Here is a 19,836-nt window from a genome sequence, read left to right as displayed (position 1 = left end):
AAAAAAAAAAAAAAAGAATAATGGGAATTCCAGAACACTTAATCATACTCATGAAAACCAATACATAGACCAGGAGGCTGTCATTGGAACAGAACGAGGGGATACTGCATGGTTTAAAACCAGGAAGGGAGTGCATCAGGGTTGTATCCTTTCACCATACTTATTCAATCTGTATGCTGATCAAAAAATCTTAGAACCTGGACTATGTGAAGAAGAACATGGCAACAGGATTGGTAGAAGAATCATTAACAACCTGCAATACGCTGACGGCACAACTTTGCTTGCTGAAAGTGAGGATGACTTGGAGCACTTACTGATGGAAATTAAAGACTGCAGTCTGCAGTATGGATTACACCTCAATATAAAGAAAACAAAAATCCTCACAATTGGACCAATAAGCAGCATCATGATAGATGGAGAAAAGATTGAAGTTGTCAAAGATTTCATATCGCTTGGTTCTATAATCAACACCAATAGAAACAGAAGTCAAGACATCAGACGACGTATTACATTGGGTTAATCTGTTGCAAAAGACCTCTTTCAAGTGCTGAGGAGCAAAGATGTGCACGTGACCCAAGCCATGGTATTTTCAATCACCTCATATGCATGTGAGAGCTGGACAATGAATAAGGAAGACCAAAGAAAAGTTGATGCTTTTGAGTTGTGGTGCTGCTGAAGAATTCTGAAAGTACCATGGACTGCTAAAAGAACCAACAAATGTGTCCTGGAAGAAGTGCAGCTGGAATACTCCTTGGAAGCGAGAATGGCCAGACTTTGTCTTACCTACTTTGGTTATGTTGTCAGAAGGGACCATTCTCTGGAGTAGGATGCCACCATGCTTGGTAAAGTGGAGGGTCAACGAAAAAGGGAAAGGCCCTCAACAAGATGGATTGACATGGTGGCTGCAGTGATGGGCTAGAGGTTGTGAGGTTGGCACAGGACCAGGCAGCGTTTCATTCTGCTGTACATAGGGTCACTATGAGTTGGAGACGACTTGATGGCACCTAAATGTCACTGAGTTGATTCCAACTCATAGCAGCCCCATGTGTGTCAGAGTAGAACTAGTTCAATAGGGCTTTCGATGGCTGATTTTTCAGAAGTAGACTGCCTTCATGAATTTTCTTGGAATTCTAAGGAGCTCTGGTAGCACAGTGCCTAAGGCATATAACTGCTAACCAGCCACTCTGTGAAAGGAAGACTGGGCAATCTACTTCTGTAAAGATTTACCACCTCGAAAACACAATGGTTGCTATGAGTTGGAATTGACTCAATGGTAGTGTTTTTTGTTTGTTTGTTTGTTTTTTAATGTAACATAGTCCAAGGGTAGCAGAATGGTCAATCCAACTTTCTGCTTGGAGAAAACCCTTGGTGTGGATCAGAATGTGGATGCAGTGGACTATCTACCAAATCATTGAAGCAGCTCACACCCATGATGATGGTCGGCCACTACAATCCCTCCCTAACCTAGAGCATTGTGGAGACCACCTTGTCTTGGGGAGGGCAGCAATATCAGTCCCTGGGTGGCCAAAATAGTTCAGCACTCAACAACCAACAGGTGGATGGTTCAAATCCACCCAGAGGCATCTCTGAAGGAAGGCTTGGCAATCTACTTCTGAAAAATCACAGCCGTTGAAAACTCTATGGAGCTCAATCCTACTCTGATTCACACGGGGTCACCATGAATCAGAATCAAACCCCAAAGCAGCTGGTTTTAGTTTTTGTTATAGCATCAAGCTTAGTCCAGGTCTACCCAGAATGGGGCACACAAGAATACAGTTCTTCATGCTTGGCTCACTTGCCTCCCACCCCAGCCACCTTCAGGGATCCCACCAGCTCCAGGCACCTTGGATACATTTCTCATCACCTCTCAGAACCAAAGCCTTTCTCTCGGGGAATCCTCCCCCGTGAGTCAAGCAGGTTTCCCTCTCAACTCTGAAAGTACCAGGGGCATGATTAATATAACTTCCCTTTCCCAACACTGGGGTCACAGCCCTTCCTCCAGAGTGGGGCTCCCAAATTATTCCAAGGTGTCTACACCTACTATTTGGAGGATGGGGGGAGATGACCTTCAATAACTCCAAGGTGATTTTCCAGCTCTGAAAATATGGAGGAAATCTCATGAGTTTAGTCTCTGGGGTTACAAGTTATTAAGTGAAAAATCAGATTGCAAGACAGCACAAAGAGTATGATCCCATTTCAAGTATATAGATGTAAAAAGATATCCAGTAAATTATTTACAGCAGTTCTTGCTAGGTTATGGGATTATGGACTATTTTTTATTTTCATTACTTTCTTATCTGCATGTTCTAAGTTCCCTCCAATAAGCATATATCATTTTTGTAATAAGATTTTTTAAGGTTATATAAAAAGTAACAATAGCACTTTGCAGTCACATTGTACCTTGTGGTATCTCACATCTATAACCTAATTTCTTATCTATGAGGTCAAGAGCGCAGGTGTTTTTATCCCTGTTTTATAGATGGGGACATTGACAAGCAGGGAGTGTATATGACCTGCCCAAAGTCTGGGAGCAAAGCTGGGAGCAGGACCCAGCCAAAGCTCCCAGCTTTCAGTTCATGTGGTTTTGCCCCTATTTGGAACAAGACAGCTATAAATGAGGATGCTCAAATGAATGTCCAGAAACTATGGATTTGTAAATGTAACACATGCCAATGCTGAAGGCAACAACGACCCTGGCTTTGGCCAGTTGAGAAATGGTAGGCAGCGACAAGAAGCTGTAGGACTGTGTCAGAAATAAGCCTGTTGATTCTGCGTCCCCAGAAATGGAAGGAGGCCCTGATGCTTAACAGAAATGAATGCAGGGAGCTGGCTCCTGAGTTGGAGTGATATTATATGTGCTGATGTATGAGCTGGACAATTTCCCTGGGTGGCACAAGTATTAAGGTGCTAGGCTGCTAATCAAAGAGTTGGAGGTTGGAATCCACCCAGAGGTGTCTAAGAGGAAAGGCCTGGTGATCTCCTTCTGGAAAATCAGCCATTGAAAACCCTACGGGACACAGTTCTACTCTGACACCAGGGGTCACCATGAGTCAGAGTCAACTCAGTGACAACTGGTACTAGTTGGACATCTTAGCAGTTTTCATGTTATCATGAAAGTCAAGAGACAGCTATGACAGCATGCCTTCTTTGGCCCATCTGGGGTCCTGAGAGAGAGCAGGTAGGAAATGTACTCCTTCCCCAGACACATCACCCAATTCTTTAATGGGGTGGGGATGAAGATGGTTGAGAGAGTATGCAATTCTCAAAGCACAATGCATGAATATGCAGCGTCAGGCTTAGGGTAACAACCCAATAAAAATTAGTTGAATTAATGAATTCTTTTATCCAAAGGTAGAGTATCCGCTCCATGAGACAGGCACGACATGTGTTATCATCTCCTTTTTGCCAATGAGGAAACTGGAGCCCAGGGAGGGGTCATGACTTGCCAAGCCCATGGCAGTGAGCAGTAAGTAGGGCCTTGAACCAATGTCCCCTGTCTCCTGCTCCAACATGCTCTCTGCTCCAAACAATATGCTGCCTCTCAGAGGATCACTTCATAGACACCTACATTTGCTCTTCAACGTCACATAAACATCATAGAAATTGAGTCAACCTGCACAAATGAACTCCCAGGGACTTAGTATTCCCTCTAACACCAAAACTGCTCAAGGCTCCCAGGGATCCCACAGCAGATGTGGAAATAGGAGGGAGAAGGAAATTCAAGGCAAAATTTGGATGGGATGCAGACAAATAGGAGAAAGAGAAGGTATCTGATTGATTGCTGTTCTGATCAGAACTCGTTTCATTCAAGTGAGAGAAATTCAGCTTAAATCAGCTCAAGCAGAGAGGAGAATTTATGATAAAGGTGGAGAAGGAACCTCATGTAATGCTGGGAAAGCAAAGGCTTCAGCTGGGTCTCGGGGCCAATTGGATCAGGGTATGAACATCTCTGGGACGCTCTCTCTCTTTCCTCTTACCTTTTATTTCAGTTTATCATTGCCTACGTTGGCTTTAATGCTTCCTACTCTGATGGCATAGTGCCTAAGGCACTTGACTGCTAACCAGAAGGTTGGTGGTTCAAACTCAACAGCCACTCCTTAGAAGAAAGATTGGGCAATCTACTTCCATAGAGATACCGCCTTGGAAACCCAAGGAGGGGTCGCTGTGAGTTGGAGATGACTCGATGGCACATAACAACAACCACCATAGAACAACTTCCACCAAATGAGGGAAGGTGCTGATAACTTGACTCTGAGGACTTCCACACCTCACTTCTTTTAGCTCCTAGCACTGAAGAAAGACTGAACTGCTCTCATAGGTCTAGATTAAGAAAAATCTCAGGTAAGGAACAGGACTGGCTTATTTGGAGCCAGGCACTCACCACTAGACCAATCAAAAAGGTCAGCACAGGAGAATGACATTCAGTGGACTTGGCTACAGGCCCAGCTCCTGTGAGGCTGGGCATGTCCAGAGAAGAAGGTGTCACTGTGAGTTGACTGTATTTGGCTGCCAATTGGATTTCTCATTTTTGAAGACCAACTTTGTGTTTTGCTGGGCTCATTTCCTAAGCAATTTCATTCATTTTCACAACGTCATGAAGCAGCTGTCATCACTCTAACTAACAGAAGAGAAAACTGAGATCCAGGAAGGTGAAGTACAGGCAGAAAAACCAAACCAAACTCACTGCTGTTGAGTTAATTCTGACTCATAGCGACCCCTCCTTGGGTTTCCAAGGTGGTATCTCTATGGAGGTAGATTGCCCAATCTTCCTTTCAAGGAATGGCTGGTGAGTTTGAACCTCCAGACTTCGGGTTAGCAGTCAAATGCCTTAGGCACTACACCACCAGCATACCTCTGAAATATTGTGGGTCCTGTTCCAGACTACCACAATAAAGCGAGCACATGCAGTTTTTGATTTCCTAATGTATATAAAAGTTATGTTTATACTGTGATCTAATAAGTGTGCATTATGAAAAAGTTTGAAATATTTTAAGAATTATTAAAATGTGAGACAGAGTCACGAAATATGCACATGTTGTTGGAAAAATGACCCTGATGGACCTGCTCCAGGCAGAGTTGCCACAGACCTTGAATTTGTAAAAAAATACAGTATCTGTGAAGCTCGGTAAAAGGGGGTATGCCTGCAACTTGCAAAGGTCAGTCCACTAGTATGGGATGGGGCCAATATTTAAATCATTTGTGTTTGACTTCAAAGCATGTTCTCTTTACTATACCGCATTGTTTCTTTAAGATATTTAAAAAGCACTCACTATGTGGAAAATCTAGAGAGGCATACATAAAGTAATTAGAACTGGTGCTGCCTTTTAAAAGTCTAATTGGGAATGACTTCACTCATCCTACTAAGGTGTAATAGCAGCTGGAGGAGATATATACAACCCACCAGGTGCCATATAATAGGAGGAAAAAGAAATAAGCACTTACGAGTACTGACTGAGTACCAGGCACTCAGTTTCACATGTATGCCCAAGACCTGCACTGTCCAGTATAGTGCCCCGTGTGACTCACAAACACAGACAAACTCACTGCCATCGAGTAGGATCCAACTCATAGCAACCCATTCTTGGGTTTCTCAAGCAGTATCACTACGGATGTAGATTGCCCAACCTTCCTCCCAAGGAGTGGCCCCATGTGGCCAATGCCTCCCATATTGGACAGCACAGATATGGATCATTTCTATCGTCACAGGAGCCTTCATTAGACAGCGCTGGTCTAGACTGTCATCTCCATGAGGACACGTACTGAACCTGTGCTGTATTTTCCATTTTATCTTCAGGTCCTAGAGAAGTACTTGGTACATGGTAGGCACTCAATAGGTACATGAATGAATGATTTCTTTTTTCAATTCAAAGATAATTTACCATGTATTTAATTACAACTCTCTGTGAAGAACACAAAGGACAAAGAGACAGTGATATACGCCTGGATTCCCTGCAGACAGCACAATTTGGGGCCAGTCTGCAGGTAGGAGAGGGGCAGAGGCATCTTAATAACCATGGTGCATTCAGCATCTATTACTTGCACCCCAATTTATACCTGTAATTTCATTGACTCTTCTTGTTGTTGTTATGTGCCGTTGAGTTGGACCTGACTCATAGCAACCCATTCTTGGGTTTCCGAAGCAGTATCACCATGGAAGTAGATTGCCCAACCTTCCTTCCCAGGAGTGGCTGGTAGGTTTGAATCACCAGCCTTCTGGTTAGCGTGAAGTGCCTTAGGCACTACGCTACCAGAGCTCCCTCTTGACTCCTTTTAGCAACTCTATAAAATAAGATTATTACCCCCATTTTATGGATTAGGAAACTGAGGTCCAAAAGGTCTAGCAGCCTGCTTCAAATCAAATAGCAAGTAAATTTCAGAGCCTTCAGAGCCCACGTAATTACCTACCACAAGGCTCCCATCACACTCTTCCCTGTAGAGATAGGACCTGCAGGCTTAGTTTTCAGAAATAAGATGAATCTGATCTCCCTAAGAGCGCAGATGTTCAGTTTCCTTTCATTCTCCTCCAGCCCAGCAGACAACATTATCAGCCACACCTGACCCGGAGGTGAGACACCACACAGGTCTGTCACTCCTTGATGAGGAAAATAACTCTTCTGTGCCCCCTTGTGGCCAGGTGAGGCATGGTCTCAGAGAAATCCGAGTGCCTCACTTTACAATCCAACATTCAGGAGACCTCCATGGTGGTCTGGGGAAGGGTTCACAACCAGCAGAGAGCTTTCTCTGCCCTGAGGGCACCGGGGTTGAGGGTGGTGAATGATTCTGCCTCTGTCCTGTTTGCAGGGCCTTCACAGCCTCCTTACCTAAGTGTACACTTTCCACCCAAAGAAAAATAGAACTTACCTTTCCTTCAAGAGCTCTCATCTAGAAGTTTTCAGGGTGTTTTTCTGTCTAATAGCTCTTTTCTTGCTTATTTATTTATTGCCTATATTTGATTAAAGCATATTATATTCTCAGGAGTCCCTCTTCCCTGTAAAGGTCACTTTCCACAGGCTCAATTTAATTAACGAGTGCCAACTTGAGGATGAAAGGTAGGAAACAGAAGGTCTTCCTTATCCAATCTAAGCCCAAGTAAAATCGTATTAACATTTCACCTTTTGTTCTTTTGCAAGAAAAGACTTTGGTGCATTGTATCAAAAGTTATTGAAATCATTAGGAAAGTAAGAAAGACAGAAAAGGAGTAGACAGCCTTGGCAGTGAATTTGGATCCCCCAAATTCTAATACGGGAGAAAAAGGAAAAAGAAGATGAATAGAACAAAGGGAAGAGGAGAAAGAGAGAGAGCCTTTAACAGAGTTGCATTAGTGTATCATGAACCTTGTTTTAAAGTCAAATAAGGCAAAGACAAACCATTTTGCACAAAAGCACGTGAATATCCTAAAAACTGGAAAAAAAAATCCTCAAACCCCAACGTTGAGCCAATTCTGCCCCATAAGTTTTCCAAGGCGGTAATTTTTTACAGAAGCAGACTGCTACATCTTTCTCCTTCAGAGCAAGTTCAAACCTCCAACATTTCAGTTATCAGCCAAGCTCTTAACCACTAGGCCACCAGGGCTCCTTTAAGAATATCCTAAAATCACCCCTATTTCCAGATGAATCCTTGAGAATGAGAGGTCTGTGACAGCACAGACTTTATCTGCCTCGTTCACCAGCCTCTTACCAGCCCCTAAAAAAATACCTGGCATGTGACAACAACTCACTAAATATTAGTCTAACACATAAATAAACAAAATCCAGGCAAGCTGGGTTCTCACTGAGTCTGTCTTTAACTCAAGCTGGACCCTGAGGCAAGCGGCCACGCCTCTCTGAGCCTGAATAGTTCCATCTGCCAATAGAAAGACAATCTTCCTTGTGCTGCCTCCCTGACAGTAGCTGTGAAGATAAAGCCTAGATGCTAGCTGAGGAGGCGGAGGAAAAGTTCTGGTCGCTGTGCAAACAGGAGGCAGCACGTTATTATTACCTCCTCATGTGCCTCTGGAGTTGGACCACAAGGTCATCACCTCCCTTTCACCAACACAGATGACAAACCAAAAGAAAGAAATGAAAATATAATCACTCCTGGGAGGAATGAAAGTGGAATAGAGGAAACACCTAGCACAAGCCAACTATTTCTATCCTCCAAAGGAGAGAAGCTGGCTGGGTCACGGACTTTGGCATCTCAAATGCTTACCAAATTGCAGCAGGTCCCCACCTTCTCAAAGCAGTCAATAAAGAGTGTGTGACACTTAGAGACACCCTCAGAGGGGAAAGGTCACCAGTGGGAGCTGCTGCAATGAAGAATTTATTAAAATCCTAGCAGATAAACCTTCCTACAGACTGAGGGCTTGTCAGCAAAGTCCTCCCCTCACCAAGCCTGACTCAGATGGCTCCACCGCCAGGTGTAGGCCTTCAGCCAGGTAGAAAACTCTCTGCCCTCCTAATTCTCTGCTCATGCAGGTTGGTTCTCCCCAACAGTGGGGGTTAACTACAGATGTGCCTGCTGTCTGCACCAAGGGAATAGAGCATGTTCTTAAGGTTGAACATGCCAGAATCTACAGGAGGGAAAAGCTGAATTCACCTCAGGTAGGAAATGAGAGGAGTCCCTAGATTGTCCAAACAATTAAGTGCTTTGACTACTAACTGAAAAGTTGGCAGTTCAAACCCACCCAGAAGCACCTCAGAAGAAAAGGAAGAAGGATGAATGGAAAGAGGAAGGGAAGAGGAGTAGAGTGGCATAAGTGTATCATAAACCTTGGTTTAAAGTCAAATAAGGCGAAGACAAACCATTTTGCACAAAAGCACATGAATATCCTAAAAACTGGGAAAAAAAAATCCTCAAACCCCAATGTTGTTAAGCCAATTCTGCCCCATAAGTTTTCCAAGGCTGTAATTTTTACAGAAGCAGACTGCTACATCTTTCTCCTTCAGAGCAAGTTCAAACCTCCAACATTTCAGTTCATTTCAAGGTTAATCTTGAAAACCCTGTGGAGAATAATTTTTCTAATCTGAAACACATGGCATCTACCGAGAGATGGTGTCATCTCAGAAGTAACTGTTTTTGCTTTGATTATTTATTTATTTATTTATTTTAAAGAATGAGAAGGAAACCTCTGAGCCCTGGTGGTGCAATGGTTAAGCACTTGGCCGTGAACTGAAAGGTTGGCAGTCCAAACCCAACCAGCTGCTCTGTGGAAGAAAGACCTGGTGAGACTTGCACCCGTAAAGATTACAGCCGAGAAAACACTATGGAGGCAGTCCTGCTTCGTCACATGTGGTGGCTGTGAGTCACAATAGACTGGACAGCACCCAACAAAAATAACAAACCCACTACTGGTGGAATAGTACTTAAAACATTTAGCTGGTAACCAAAAGGTTGGCAGTTCAAACCTACCAGGTGCTCCATGGGTGAAAGATAAGGCAGTCTGCTTCTGTAAAGGTTTACAACCTTGGAAACCCTATGGGGTAGTTCTACTCTTTCCTATAGGGCTACTTTGAGTCAGAATTGACTCAATGGCAGTGGGTTTGGTTTGGGGTTTGGTTTATTCAGAGAAAATGAGAAAGAGCTGATCTGTCTCTCCTCTTTACTGACCATTCAGGGCTTGAAGATGGAGTCACTTAGGCTTCTCACCCATGGGGCTAGATAAAAGTCCACTGGACCTCTGCCATGTTTCCAAAATGTCAAATACATTCTGATTCTATTACAAATTTTTAACCATATATGCCAGATATATAGGTTATAAATATGGGTTATTCCTGTTCTGCCTCCATTAAAATAAATGATTTGACCACATAAATGGAATCCAATGGACTTCAGTCCATCTCCCATTTACCACCCTACCCTCCAGCAGCCCCAGCCACGCTGGCCACCTGGCAGCTTTGCTAACTAACCAGTCTGCCGCCTCCCTCACAACTTTGCATAGGATGTTTCCCTGCCTCAAAACTCTGTCCTTCTCATTGTCCCCTTTTCCAAAGCAAATCCTACTCATGCTTCTGATCTTGGCCCCTGTTACCTTCTCAGGATCGCCTTCCCTGATTTTCCAGAGAAGCGCCATGTTATCTGCCTCACACTTCCTGTCCTTCCCCTTCATAACTTCCATTATCAATCAATGTGTTTGCCCTGGGAAAATGTCTACCATCCCCTCTAGACCGGAAGCACCATGAAGTTGGCTCCATATCTGTGTTCTCATCCCAGGACTTTGGAAAGAATAAGCCCTCACTAAATATTGATAGACTGAATGAATACACTGTTGAAAGCTGTACAAATGGAAGGGGTTTTTGTCTGCCTCCATTAAAAGAAAATTTTACCTTCTCCAGCTCAGGGAGGATTTTAAAGATCCACCGTAGGTGCTTGATTGCATTTTAAATATAAAGACCAGTCCCCAGACACCATGGGCAGCCTGCTTGAGAGCCTTTCCCAAGTAATGAACTTCCCCGACATTATTGCTCCATTAAATTGTGTTAATCAAATGGGAACTGGTAAGCAGTTTTCCTCTCTGTGTAATCCTTCCTGAGCTGTACACTCTCAGTGGGAAAATAAAAAGGCCAACATGGATCAGAATCCAAGATGCATCAACAATAGCAATAGTTTAATTTGTGTCAATTTAGCATGTGCCTAAGGCACTTAACTGCTAACCAGGAGGCTGGCGGTTCAAACCCACCAGCCACTCCTCGGAAGGAAGGTCGGGCAATCCTACTTCCATAGTGATAACTGCCTCGGAAACCCAAGGAGGGGTCGCTATGAGTCGGGGCCGACTCGATGGCAAATAACAACAACAACATCGTAGAACAACATCACGGAGTCTGCTTAAGTAAAAGCAAAGGAGGTGTACTGAGGGTTAGAGATGATCTGGACCTGAAGACGTCCAAAATCACTGAGTGCAAATGGCTTCTCCATCAGACAATGAGGAAGAAAACATTTTTTTGTACAGTTAGAGCAGGAACTAAAAGTTACAAAATCGTAATTGGCTGAAAGATAATAGGGGAGTCAATGGTGGGGTATTTAAAAGTGGGGATTTAGCAGGAATAGGTGGATAACATATATATGTGGAATTACATGACTGGTTAAGTGTACACAATTGCAAACATACTTGCTCTTCAGTTTATTACAGGATGGTCACAGGACAATGACAGAGCAGGTGTTTTGGGTAACCTGCTATAAAAATTGTTTTCTCAATCGTGTATGTTTCTGGGGTCCATTGCAAAGATTTATCGGTAATGCTGTGCATCAAGACCCTGTCGGTATAAGTGATCACGTCTTGCATCTGTTTGACCATAGAGGAAAGACCCTCTGGGAATAGACTGTGATATCCTGCACCTGCCAGACCTCAGTGAAAAAGAAAGTCTCCTTTAAAGTATATGGTCAGCATCAAGTTTAGATCAGCATAAAGGTTAGAGAAACTGCTGTTAGAAAATGAAACCAAACTGAACCCATTGTTATCTAGTTGATTCTGACTCATGGTGACCCTATAGTGCAGAGTGGAACTGCCCCATAGTGTTTCCAAGGCTATAAATCTTTACTGAAGTAGACTGCCTCATCTTTCTCCCAGGGATCAGCTAGAGGGTTCAAACTGCCAAACTTTTGTTTACCAGTAGAATGCCTTAACCACTGCACCACCAGAGGAAGCTTTAAAATTCAATATAGATTCTAGACTCACATCATGACTTTAAAATGGAGTTAAGCCTCTGCTTTCAGACCGCTCTGTTTACACACACCAAGTACCTCTGATTTTAAGCTCTCGTACAGTACAGAAAAGAAATCTTCCTCATTTCCCTTTATTTAAAAAAAGGCAGGTTATACAACTATGAGACCAGAAGAACTAGATGGTGCCCGGCTACCACTGTCATCCTGTTGGAAGGGGATCTATGTAGGAGACCCTTGATGGAGAGGGAGAACAATGTGGAACAAAACTCAAAATCATTTGGAGGGAAAAAAAAGGGGGGGACCAGGTTTGCTAGTCCGATAGAGCCTGGTGGAACCATTGAGTCTATGGCCCCTAACTGCCCTTCAGGTCTGGAATTGAACCCACACCTGTGGTTTCCGGCCAAACAAAAGACAGGCATATGAGTTGAACATTTACCTCAAGTAGATACTCTCCTTGGAGAGAACAATCATGGGAGAAAGAAGGGCTTATGCACAGGGAGACAGCTCAGGGGGCAGGAGTGCATGGAGGGATGGACACAGGGAAGAGGTAACTATGGGAGGAAGTGGGAGGGGAGCTGTTGCATGGTGGTAAACTGTGGTCAATGTCATGAGACAAAGTATATGTAAACTGCTGTATGGAAAGTGAATTTGCTCTATAAATCTTCACCCAAATCACAATAAAAAAAAAAAAAAAAAAGGGAGAGAGGATCCAAGATGGTGAACTACACGGATACATTATCCAGACCCTCTACAACAAAACTTGAGAAAACAAGGGGAACAGCTATGAACAAAAATCCTGGATCCCAGAGCTTTAAAAGAAATGGTAAAGAGGTAAACCAAATACCTATGATAGAAAGAAACTGAAGGAAAACAGTGAACAAGAAGTGGTCAACTGCCAACATTGAGGCCAGTTTGAATTATTGCAGGCCGTGTTCCTTTTGTTAGGAACCAGATAACTGGCTCCACTTGCCCAGAACTGTGTCAGCACCCACATCAGTGATCAGAGGACCAGAAACGTGTGACCTCCCTCCTTACTTTGCTCAACCTCTGGTAACCAGAGGGCCAGCCTTCCTCACACCCACCCACCTGGTGGCTGGTCAACCCCCCCTGCCGGTGCTGTGTCACTTTAGTCTTCTCTTTATCTCTCTGCTTAGTTCTTCCATCTTTCCTCCCCCTTCCCATTTGTCTTTACTCTTTTTCCTTTCCCCTGCTTTTTTCTTCGTCTTCCCTTTCCCTTCTTCTTCTTCTTCTTCTTTTTTTTCTTTTCTGATTGTGAAGAGTAGGAGTCCCTCTCCCCCACACCCACACACTTAGCAGCTCCTCCCTCCACCCTCTCTCCCTGGTTGGAGGTATGTGCTCTGGGAGGACCAAGCACTGCATTCCTCCACAAGTCTGTTTGGGGCTGGCACTTGCACCAGTACTGTCCTGCTTTCTTTATTTCCTTTTCTTTTTTTCCTTCTTAGTTTTTTCCTCTTCTCCCCCTTGTTTTCCTCTTCTTTCTTTTCTTTTTCTTCCTGTTCACTCCCTCTTTTTTTTTTTTTTCCTTCTTGATTCTTGCTCTGTGGTCAGCAGCATCGGCCCCCACTCCTCCATGGTCAGTGGTATGCACTCCCCCAGAGTAAGCTCCACATTTCTGCTACAGCTGTATTTGCTGGCTAACACTCACATCCATCTCTTTATTTTTCCCCCTTTTTCTTTCTCTCTCTTCCCTTTTTCTCAGTCCTTCTCTGTTACCTGCCTTTTTTCCCACTTCTCCCTGCCCCAGCCTTTTTTCTTTTCTTCTTCTTTTTATTGATTTGGCTGAGTTAGTGCCTTGCCCTCCCCACCCCATTCAGCAGTGCTGCCAAACCCTTTGTATTCAGCAGTGTGTGCTCCCATGGAGTGAATGCCACATTTCCATCACAGCCACGTTTGGTGGCTATCACTTATGCAGTACTGTGCTGTATTTTTTTCCCCCTTCTTTCTTTCTTTTTTCTTTCTTTCTTCTTAGGTCTCACTGCTTCCCCACCGTTCTTTTTCTCTTTTCCATTTCTCCCTCTCCCGTCATTTTCTTTTCTTTTTATCTTTTCCCAGAAGTTGGGAACCAGCAACCCTACCCAGCCATGCCCACCCACAGCTGCTGCCCTGCCCAGTGGGTGAGTGCCATCACCTACTCCAGCACCACTGGACTGATGATAGGTGGTAGCCAGCACCCCTGCAACTTGTCTCAGGTGCTCTGCATGATCAATAATCACAGACTTGCACCTACACTCCCACCTGCTACCAAATCCACCTGGAGACACTTGGTGACTGCCCCAGTGTGGCCAAGTTAGCAAACAAAGTAGCACACCTACCCTGTTACCCAAATATGTTAAAATAGAACAAAACAAAATTCAGGGTAAAACAAACCAATATAAAATCAACAAATGAATACAATAATACTACAATGTCTCAGAGATAATAGACAACTTCAAATCATACTGTACAAAAAAAAAAAAAGACAAGATGGCTCCAACAAATGACCAAAATTCAGGGCCAGAAAATCTTTTGGAGGAAGAAATGCTATTGAAGTTAACTGATAAGGAATTCAAATGAATGATATTTAGATACCTTTGCCTAAGGCATTCGACAGCTTACCAGAAGGTTGGTGGTTCCAACTCCCCAGCCACTCCACAGAAGGAAGACAGGGCAATCTACTTCTATAAAGATTTCCCACCTTGGAAACCCAATGGGGGTTGCTATGAATCAGAATCACTGTGATGGCAGTGAGTTTGGGGGTTTTTTTGGAACAGATTGAAAGAAAGTTCAAGGAAACCACAGATTAAATAAAAGAAAATAAACACAAATATCTAGAAGAATTAAAAAAGAAACAGTACAAAAACAAATTAGAAATCACACAAAAATAGCAAATAGAAGTCCAGATGGCTAATGCTAAATTTTCAGAAATAGATAAATGCATTAGAAGGACAAAGAAATAGAACTGAATCAATGGAACACAGAATTAGTGAGATTGAAGACAAATCTCTCAACACTAATCTGTTGTACACAAGGTAGTTATGAGTCAGATGATTTAACAGCACCTAACAACAACAACAATGAAGGACAGAACAACTAGAAAGAAAATCAACAAAGATACAGAAAATCTAAACAATACAATCAACCAACTGTATCTCATATATGTATATAGAACACTCCACCCAACAACACCACAACTTATATCTGTTTCCAGTATACATAGAACGTTCTCAGAGTAGACCATATGTTTGGCCACAAAGCAACTTCAATAAATTAAAAAACATCAAAATACCACTAAGTGTCTTCTCAGATCATAATGCTATAAAATTAGAAATCAACAACAGGAAGATCAGGGAAACCAAATCAAACACATGGAAACTGAACAACACTCTGCTTAAAAAAAACTGGATAACAGGAGAAATAAAAAATGAAATAAAAAATTTCCTTGACCCAAACAAGAATGAAAATACAACATACCAAAAAGATGGAAACAACCTAAGTGACCTTCAATGGATGAAGAGATATAAACTATGTTACATACATGCAATGGCATACTATGCACTGTTAAACACTAACAATGAATCTGCAAAACAGCTCATAACATGGATGAACCTATGGGATATTATACTGAGTGAAACAAGTCAATCAAAAAAGGACAAATACTGTATGAGACCACTACTGTAAAAGTCAAGAGAAGGTTTACACACAGAAAGAACCATTCTTTGAAATTTACCAGGGATGGAAGGATAAATTACTAAGTGTAGGGTAGACATGTATTAACTTGGGTGAAGGGAAAAGCAATACACAATAATCAGGGAGGTCAGCAAAAAGTGATCAAGGCAGTGGAAGACACAGGGAGGAGCACAAGAGTTAAAGGCAATGAAGGTGCATATTATTACACACAGAATCCTGCAGTAACAGTAATAACAATGATCTACAACTGGATACATAGACACTCAAACTCAACAGAGGTGGGAAGGCAAATGGGACTGCACTGATGAATATATATAGTTTAACAGAGGATATCTCTACATACGTATTTATATTGCTGCAAATATATCCATGAATATAGTAGAACATAGAGGGGGTAAAGTTGTGAAAACTTCTTAGCCACAACCTAACACGTTGTGGGAATAAGTCACTTGGCATGAGGGATCAGGAGCATAGTTGGGGGACACTAAGGTCAACTGGCATAAAATAGTCCACAAAGAAAAGTCCTAGCTTTGTGAGTAGTGACTGGGGCCTTAAGAGCTTGTGAGCAGCCACCTAAGGTGCAACAACTGCTCTCTCCCCATCCAGAGCAAAGCAGTGTGAAGAAAATCAAAGATGCAAGGAAACAACTAATCCAAAGGATTAATGGACCATGTGAACACCAGCCTCCTCAACCTGAAGACCAGAAGAACTGGATGGTGCCCACCTACCACTGTTGACTACTCTGAAAGGGATCAAAATGGGAAGTCCCAGATAGAGTGGGAGAAAAATGTGGAACAAAACTCAAGATCTTAAAAAAGACCAGGCTTACTAGTCTCATAGAGACGGGTGGAAACCCCAAGACTCTGGCCCTTAGACATGAACTCAACCCTTGTGGTTGAACTTTCAGCCAAATGATATGCAGGCCTATAAGGTGAACAATAATACCAGGAAGATAGGCACTCATTAGAACAACCAACCATACGAGATCAAAAGGGCAGCATTTGCCGTGGATAAGGCTAAGAAGGCAAGAAGGGCTAGGGAAGAAGGATGAGGGGGGGAAGTGGGAAGAGCGCTCTTTTACATTGTGGGGATTATGATGAATGTCACAAAATAAAATGTGTATGAATTGCTGAATGGAAAGCCAATTTACTCTGTAAACTTTCACCCAAATCACAATAATTTTTTTTTTTTTTTTTTTTTGAGGTAGAAGCACGACAATAACATTTTGTTTGAAGAGTGACAAGTGGGTGGAAGGAAGCATTACTTTCCTTTAGCACAGAGGCGTTATCAGTTCAGGATTTAAATGCGCTCAGTCTTCCATGCCTTCTTTCAGTGTCCAGTTACTGAACACAGTGCTGGCCATAAAGTGATCAATGAATCTTGACCCAGGCTCCTAAGCTGGTAAAATAAAAAATCTAACCTGTTGCCATCCAGTCAATTCCAACTCATGGTGACCATATGTGTTACAGAGTAGAACTGATCCACAGGATTTACTTGGCTGTAATCTTTATGAGGGAGCTCTGGTAGCATAGTGGCTAAAGCACTTGACTGCTAACCAGAAGGCTGGCGGTTCAAACCCACCAGCCACTCCTTGGAAAGAAGGTTGGGCAATCCTACCTCCATAGTGATACTGCCTCGGAAACCCAAGGAGGGGTCGCTATGAGTCGGGGCCGACTCGACAGCACATAACAACAACAACAACAACAACAAATCTTTATGAAGCAGACAGCCAGGCTTTTCTTCCATAGCATTACTGGGTAGGGTAAAACCACCAAACTTTTTGACCACCCAGGGACCTCTCCAGGCTGGTAAGAGAGTGGAAGCAAATGAAAACACTTAATTACAAAGCCAGGAGTGCTGTTGTAATGGAGAAAGATGCTGGGGGACTACTAGGGGCATGTGTGGATGCTAGACAAAGAAAGTTGAACCCCTAGTGTCTACATTTTTGTTCTCCCACTGAGTCTTGTTGGCAGGTGGCCTGTAGTGGACATGGTAAGGTAATGGTCAATCTACTTTGAAAGTCATTTTCAAAGCTGAGAGTCTCCCAATCTCTTGGCCCCAGAAAAACTTCCTCAAATGTGTCCTCCCCCAGCATCCAGTGACTCCAAGTTTACAAAGATCTTTAAAATAAATCAGAAGCTGAAGAGTCCCATTAATATCTCTGTACACTCTTATTCCAAAAGAAAGCTGGAAAAGCTGCAAGGCTCATCAGCAGCGACCACTGATGCGACAGATGTAGGATAATGGAGAAGGAAGAAAAATTCAAAAGAGAAGCAAGCCAGACAGATGAGGCAGGTTTGAGACAGGTAGAAACCAAATCAACACTACTGCTGTCAAGTCGCTTCTGACTCAAAGTGACCCAACAGGACAGAGTAGAACTGCCTATAGGTTTCTGTACATCTTTATGGAAGTAGACTGCCACATCTCTCTCCCCTGGAGTGGCTGATGGGCTCAAACTACCAGATTTTCGGTTAGCAGCCAAGTGCTTTAACCACTGTGCAACCAGGGCTCCTTGAGATAGGTAGAGCTCACCCCAGTTCCACTGGAGAATTCACCCTTTAAAAGTGGAAAGTTTAAAAGGGAATTTAGAATATTAGTGGTCAACAAGGATAATTAAAATAACAAATCTTCTTTACTGAGCAGCACTATTTACCAGGAATAAGATGTTAAGCACTTCATTTATAATATCACCATTAATGGCCATTTATTCTTATTTTATAGTTGAGGAAAGTGAAGCTCAGAGATATTCCGTAACATGGCTTAGTCAACACAATGATCAAATTAGGTCCCTGACCGTTTTACCCTAAACCCCATTTTATAGTCACTGAAGCCTGCTGAAGGTTTCTGAGTGTACTTTGTGGTATTTTATGTTGTTTTGTAAAAACTAAAGAGTTGCAAAGAACAAGTGGCCCCATTGTCCAATATTTTTTTAAAAAGCAATTATGTTTTTCAGACCATTAGTTGCTATTGCAGGCTGTAGCCTTTTGGTATTTGGGAAATTTAAGAACCAGCAAGAATATGAAATCATTGTGGCATTTCATAGGGTACTGGTAAGCTAGCTACGTCTGATGGCAGGCTCTCAGCCTTGGGAAGGAACAGAGGACTTCTGGATGCTCCAGATGGAGCCCTGGTGGTATAGTGGTTAAGCACTTGGCTGATAATTGGAAGACTGGCAGTTTGAACCAACCAGCTGCTCTGGCAGGAGAACGATATGGCAGTCCGCTTACTTCTGTAAAGATTCACAGCTTCGGAAACCCTATGGGGCAGTTACAACGTAGCCATCCCCCATGATGAGATCTGATGTAATGTAATCACCTCCAAGATGATATCTGTTATGAGCAGCCAATCAACTGAAAGGGAGTTTCCTCAGGGGTGTAGCCTGCTTCCAATATATATGGACATCCTGGCAAAGATCTCTGGCTTTTTGCTTGATGTGGCTCCTGTATCTGGCTCATCGTCTGACCTCCGGTTCTTGGACTTGAGCCAGTGGCCTGCCATATTGCCTGCTGATCTTGGGCTTTGTTAGCCTACACAGTTTGAGAGACAGCAGTTTGCCATCTTATTCTGCTGATTTTCAATTCATCAGCCTCTGCAGCTGTGAGCCAGCAGCTTGCCATCTGACCTGCAGCTCTTGGATTCATCAGCCCCTGCAGCTGTGTGAGATAGAGAAGCCTCCAGCCTGACGTCTGACCCATGGACTTGAGACTTGCCAGTCTTTACAATCTCATGAGTCATTTCCTTGAGATAAATCTCTTTGTGTGTGTGTGTGTGTGTGTGTGTAAGCTTTATCAGTTTTGCTTCTCTAGAGAACATAGCCTAAAACAGTAGGTAGGTATAAATCTAACGAAGGTGTTGGTAGGATCTGTATGCTGAAAACTACAGTGGTAATGAAAAAAAAAAAAAACCAAAAACAGTCTAGATAACAGAAGAGACATGCTGTGCTCATGGATTGGAAGATTCAGCATAGTAAAGATACTAATTGTCTTCCAAACTGATTTAGATATTCAATGAAATTCCATTCAAAATTCCACCAAGGTTTTTGTTTGTTTGTTTGTTTTTAAGATATATTTGTTGTTATGTTGTTGTTATGTGCCGTCGAGTCAAACCCGACTCATATAGACAGATTAATTATAACATTTGTATGGAAAGGCAAAAGAGCTACGGGAACCAAAATAATTTTATAAAAGAACAAAGTTGGAGGACTCAAATTGCCCAATGTTGTAGTATAAAGTTACACTAATACAGATGGTGTGGTTAGACACAGGAGAGACACAAAAATCAATGAAACAGAATGGAGAGTCCAGAGATAGACCCATGCAAAGATAGCACACTGATTTGTGACAAAGGTACAAAAGCAACTCAGTAGAGAAAGAATAGTTCTTTCAACAAATGGTGTAGGAACAATTGAACATCCCTGTGCCAAAGGTAAAGAAAAGGAGAACAGGAGAAGAGGGAAAGAGAGAGGGAGGGAGGTTTATAGTAGCTTTAATTATAATCATAAAAAAGTAGGAC

This window comes from Orycteropus afer, unplaced genomic scaffold, assembly GCF_000298275.1.
Source record: "Orycteropus afer afer isolate SDZICR_OR568_19922 unplaced genomic scaffold, OryAfe1.0 scaffold00009, whole genome shotgun sequence".
NCBI classification, from domain to species: Eukaryota; Metazoa; Chordata; class Mammalia; order Tubulidentata; family Orycteropodidae; genus Orycteropus; species Orycteropus afer.
The sequence above is the reverse complement of the archived record's forward strand: the minus strand, read 5'-3'. Positions refer to the sequence as shown.